This window comes from Anas acuta, chromosome 2, assembly GCF_963932015.1.
Source record: "Anas acuta chromosome 2, bAnaAcu1.1, whole genome shotgun sequence".
NCBI classification, from domain to species: Eukaryota; Metazoa; Chordata; class Aves; order Anseriformes; family Anatidae; genus Anas; species Anas acuta.
In genome coordinates, this window is record NC_088980.1 from 35073796 (window position 1) to 35080182 (window position 6387).

The following is a 6387-nucleotide window of genomic DNA, read 5'->3' on the forward strand; positions in this document are numbered from 1 at the left end:
CATTTCTATAATATTAATTAGATCACCATGTCAGGCTGTAGGAAATTTGCTTAACATTCATTAGAAATTTCTTATAGATAGATGGGCCTCCCTCCCTCCCTCTCCCCCCGCTTTCTTTCTCCCCTGATTGACAGAGGAGGTCAAGCTGCAGACAGCCCCCTCCCTCCCCGAGCCTGAAAAGCCGGGTCACCGGACTCCATAATGCATGGGGAGCGGGAGGGGAGGATCATGCCTCCAAGAGATATCCTATTAAATTGGACAAAAGCTCATCTGCCTCCGGGCCCCGTCGTCGCCGGCTCTCCTCGGCCTGCAGCCGGCACGCAGGACGCGGGCGAGCGCGCGCCGCACGAGCCATTTGCATTACCCTGCAGTCATTTTTATACGCGGAGGTAATGAAGTTGTCAGCGGAGCCCCGAGTGTGGCAGAGCCTGATATTCAAATAGACCTGCCAGCTCTCCCCCTCCCTCCCCGCCGCCCCCCTCGCTCCCCCAGCCCCGCAGCTGATCTACTGACTCCCTGGATTACTGCTTGGCTGGCTCCCCGGCTCCTGCTGCGCTTGCACTCTTGCCCCTGTCAAGTGCTTTTGTTTCCAAGCCGGGGAGCACGCAGCTGAGGCTGCTGCACGCCCACCCGTGCCCACACATACACGGGCATCACGGGAGTCGTGAGGAGCGAGCATCCCAGGTGGCCACGCTTTGCCCACACTGGATTTGCAAGGAAAGCCCCCCAAGACATCATTCTCATCCCAGGCTGAGAGCCTGCAGCATTTTGTCGTGGTCTCAAGGAAGAGGAAGGCTTCGGCTTTAGGTAGATTTGCTTGGTGAAGTGCAGGTGGCAAGGGTAGGTTTGTGTTTTCCGTGTGCCATGTCCTCCTGCTGAGCGCACGGCTGGGAGGGAGGCAGCAGCCGCGTGGTGCTCACCGGTGGCAAGGGGCATCACTGACATACTCCATCCTCATAAAAGAAACCGCAGGATCGTAAATAACAAGGCAGGTCAGACTGGCCTTCAGTAATTTTTAAGTCAATTTTTGAAAAGAAAAAAAAAAAAAGAAAAAAAGAAAAAAAAGAAAAATTCCCTGTGGCAAAGCTGCCTGGTAAGCAAAAGGTCTGATTCAACCCCATTAGCCTTGGAAACTAGTTTTTACTAAATATGGGGCTAGGCTGTCAGCTGGTGTTAATTGGCATAAACCCACTGAAGTCAATGGAATGACAGTGATTTATACCAGGCTGAAGACTGGAGGGTGGATATTTAAAAGGAGAGCTGTCTTTTTTCTGCTCTTAGTAACCGGATCCACTTGTGGTTGCGACACCATAGGAGCAAATGATGGCTTTTCGACTGGAAGAGCAGATGTCATTAGGTAGCTGGGCATCTGCGAGTTCTCCAATGTGTGCAGTGAAACTGAAGGCCACTTAAAAAAAAAATAAAATTCATCACCTGGGTAAATATTTAGCTGCCACAATTTTCACATTTTTGGATCACCGACTCATTCATTATTTGCAGAAAAGGATACTTTCTGTGCTCTTATGAAAATGATCAATGATCCTTTAGCACAGAAGGCCCGTGGGATTAATTTATTTTGTAAGCAGCATGTTAAAAAGACTGGCTCAAGCATTTTTTAAAAACTTGCAGGAGGGTCAGAAACACACAGGTTACAGCCGCAGCTTTTTTTGGCCTTTGTTCTTACAATGAGATTTTGAAAGATTCCCTAGAACCCAGCAAGCTATGGATTTTTATGACATGATGCATCATCATGCCACTGGAATCTGTATGCCTTCAGGAGGTCCTTTCTGAGCAAACTGAAATTTATTTAAGAAAGTGAACTTTGTGTCTACACTACAACAAGCCTACAAGTATTTTTAGTATACAGAGCCCCCCTAAATGCACCAACCTGCAGATTAAAGGCTCCCCGAGTATAAATTGGCACGATGCACTGTAAATGATTCACAAATGGAGGGGTCCCTAAGTGTGCATTGACTCGCTACACCACAACATCTCCTACAGAGATTTTACAGCATTGTATGCCAATGATCCATGGATTAAGGACTCCCTAAGTGCACATTGACACGATAGAGTGGAGCTGTTTTGGTCTATCGTGTCAATGATCCGGGGATAATGACAGTGTCTTGTGCAGATCCACTGAGATCGGAGTTGTTGTGGTTCCTGGCAGAAGAACCCAGATTGGCCCATTTCAGGCATATTTACCTTTTTGGGTGCTGCAGGGACATGGACACGGTTCTCATCCTTCCTACTAATTGAGAAATGTCTTCAACAGTGTCATTCTGTAGACTGGACAGTTTATATTTGTGTATGTACATGCATATGCAGATTCATAGAAGAAACTGTGGACAAATACACTTTTATGTTTCTCCATACAATGTTCACAAAGCAGCAGGATGTCACACCGAAGTTTTGCCACTGTAACCTAGGGCACCAAGAGTCAAAGTGAGGAAAAGTCATTCCAGACAAAGATCAACTTCTTATGCAGGAGAGCAAAACTCTGTCGTACAGAGCAGGATGGGAAGGGATGGGATGGGATGAAGAGCAGGATGAGAAGGGATGCAGACCCAAACCATAATAATGCCTATTAATTATGTAACTTCTGTCTCCAAAAATACCTCTCCAATATTTGTAAACCTCCTCTTGAACAGGTGAGGAAACTGGGACAAAAGGAGCTGAAATGGTCTGGTAAACCTATGACCAATGTGCAGCAAGGACAGGACACAGACTTTACTAATATGTCTCAACGCCGATAGCAATGGTTTAACAAGTTTAGGATAAGTAGTCTTTGTGCCACAGCCATGAAAACCATGCAGGAGAAAAAGACTGGAATGCCTTCAGAAACAGGTGGGAAGTCAGTGGTGGTGTTTATCCTCCAGAAAGCCTCTGTTGCTTGCAGCTGCCTGGGTCCTTATATAGGCTTTAGAATTGCAAGGACTGGAGAAAAGATGACAAAAAATCAGGTTGTAAATGCAACTCCAGGAGAGGCACAGTCAAAGAAAAAAATCAATAGTCTGAAGGTAGAGAAAGGTTGTTTCAGGGCCATGCTATCTATTTACTCTTCTTGGCAAGTTCTACCTGATCCCAACCAGACAGCAGAACCCCTGCACAGACAGGTAAAAGGAGTCTGATGCCTAAACTACACTTCATGTTAGGAAATTCCCTTCTGACTGCTGAAGCAGATATTTCAGAGAAGATTTCTGAATTGGCATTACATCTTAAATCATGGACTTTTTTCTTTTCTGAAAGAAAGAATGATGCAGGAGACTGATACAAAAAGGCCAGGAGAAACACAGTGCACGAGATGGAATGGGGAGCAGAAAATGAAAAAGGAGCAAGTTTGGAAAGTGGCAGCTGCCACAGTTACAGCAAGTGTTGTTTCTGTAAAAAGAAAAAAGGATACAACTTCACAGTAGAGGAGTAGCTTTAGTGAACTGCAAGACAACCTTCATGTCCTAGTGGAACGTTACTACTGCGTTATATAATACTCTTATTTTTCCTGCGTTTCTGCAAGAGTTAAGCAGATTTCTATATTAGGATAAAATTAGAGGGGGTATAGTACAAAATTAAATGGGTTGAAGTGGGCACAGGACAGGATTATAAACATCAGTGAATGCATCTAGGATTAAAGTGAGCAGGTTGATGAGCTGTTTACAGAGAATAAATTAAGGGTGTTTTATGGATGAAGGAGAAATAAGTGCTACTGATGTTTGCTCTGAGTAATAAAATTTGAACGATCTTCAAACAAACACTCATGAGATGTCTGCCCATCTAGAAACACAACTTGTGGATCAAGCTTTTTAATGTTTCAGTTGGCCTGGCCACTGAAGTGGCCTGAAGCTGTGTCTGAAGTCACTAGAAAATACAAGGTTCAACATAAATTTCTAAAACTGAGCCTCAGATAACAACTGCCAAAGAAAATTACCCATATGTGTGCAACACCATCTTTTTTTCCAGCTGTGGTCATTCACTTCTCACTTTTCCTGTAAGAGGAGGACCTATGGAAAGTAATGCTGTAACAGCAATTGCTAAGTGCAGATCACTTGTAAATGTTAATGCATTTAGAGTGGGCCAGATCGTTTTTATCATTGCAGGTAGATTTGTCTTTAGAGTGGGAAAATATGTTGGAAGCTTGATATTTTAATAAATAAAGATGATACTGAAGGTTCCAAGAGATGAGAAAAGAAAACATAAAATTTTAAATAGAGATTTAAAATTGAAGGCCCACCAGCCTTCTCAGAGCTGTCTCAGAAGACACTCATAATACTCTGAGTACATTTAATTGAAAAGGAGAGAAAGTCTTTGACTGCAATTACAATTTAAATTAATACATTATACATTGACAACTGGACCCTATGGTGAAAGGCTGTTTAAAGTTGCAATATATTGGCTTCTCAGGTCCACTGAAGTTCATTATAAAAAATTCCATTAGGATATACTCTTTTCTAAAATGTTTAAATTCCTTGACTTCTGACAGTCAAGAGAAAAGGTGCGTATTAAGAATATTAGGAGCATTTTCATTTTCTGCATAGTTTTACCTTCACGGAAAGCAAAGTTTGACCTCATTTTATCTTCAGAGGTAAAATGCATGCTACTGAGATCCAAAGAAAACTGAGAAAGATTCAGAGATCATCACCAATATTCAGGAACTAGCCTTTTCTTCTTCTATTCCTGGAATGACAAAATTTATAAAGTTTGCAATTTTATTGGACGATATCACCTTATTTATAGTGCACATAACACTACTTGAATCATGTTCTAAAGGATCAGTAATGTCTAATCAATTGCCATATTTCTTAATGCATGAGGTAAGAATTTCCCCTTCCCAGGATTTCACTAATTGATTTTCGAGAGTGATCTGCTCCAGCCTGCCCATTCCTAGAAGAGAGCTGGGGATGTTCAGCCTGGAGGTTCCGGGGAGACCTCAGTGCAGCCTTTCAATACTTAAAGGAGTCTTATAAAAAGGATGGAGGACTCTTTACTTGGGTAGGCAATGAAAGGACAAGGGGGAATGATCTTGAACTAAAAGATAATAGATTTAGATTAGCCATTTGAAGGAAATTCTTCACTCAAAGGGTGGTGAGACACTGGCACAGGTTGCCCAGAGAAGCTGTGGATGCCCCATCCCTGGAGGTGTACAAGGCCAGGCTGGATGTGGCCCTGGGCAGCCTGTTCTGGTGGGAGGTGTCCCCGCCATGGAAGGGTGTTGGAGTTGGATGGTCTTTAAGGCCCCTTCCAACCCGAGCCATTCGATGATTCTATGAAGCGGGAAGTATTCCAAAATGGGAAAAAATCATTGGAAAAGCTCTTTGCAAAATCTGTCTTTGGCTGCTTCACAATATGTCTCCATTCAAATGGTTAAGTCAAACCATCTCAGCTGACTATTAACGATGATGCTGTTGTTTAGGGACCCCAAATACCAGGACTGATGTTCTTGTTGCATTTAGGTTGAAATTACTCAACCCAGCTCTGTATGAGACAGTCTGTGCATTTCTTTATTACTATTGCAAACATCCCCAGCAAATGCTGTACACATATATACTGTGAATTCACCCTATCTTGATAATTTTGAAGACTGTTACTGCTCAAGAAGTTCCCTCCCACAAATCTTAGCACAATTTTTAGCCTACAGCCCTTTTCACTCCTTCCCTCATAAACACGTGCATCATGAAACTGAAATCTACAAGAAAAAAAACACACACACCAAACACAGCAAAGCTTTGCAGCCTTTCACCACTGCTAAGAGGAAAGGAAGTATCCCCAAATGTTAAGCCACAGTTAGTTAAAATGGATGCTCCAGAAAGAAATCTAGCCTCATTCTGAAAACATAAACAGGCAAGAACTCCTCCACTGCCAACAGTGTTTACTTCTTAAAAAGTAACTGTGCAATCATTTTGATAAGCTAACCAGATCAAGCCACTTACATGTCTTACTCTGAGGCATTTTTGCCAGTCCCTAGTGTATACAGAAATGTACTAAAAATCTGACCCAAGCTGTGTGAAATCTGAGGAGTCACTATTACTAAGTTCAGTGAGGCTGGGGTAAGGCACAAAAAAAAAAAAATCATGCATATTTTTTTCTGTTAAGAAAGATGAAGAGAATGGTTAGCATGAAGACACAGCTCTAAATTTCTACCTTCTCCACAGACATCTGATTTTGTTTTAAATGTTTATTTATTTATTTGTTTGTTTGTTTATTTGTTGAGCTGTGCAGAGTTATCTGTGCTATGCCTACGTAAGCACACAGTGCTGCCCAATAGAAGCAGATGTGCAGAGTAAAATAGTCAGTGCTGAGGACCTGACATGTACTTTTCATGCATGTTTGGGTTGCACTTGAGATTAGCATATAAATATAATTTTATAGTGAATTCGTGAGGAGGTTCCTAGCTAC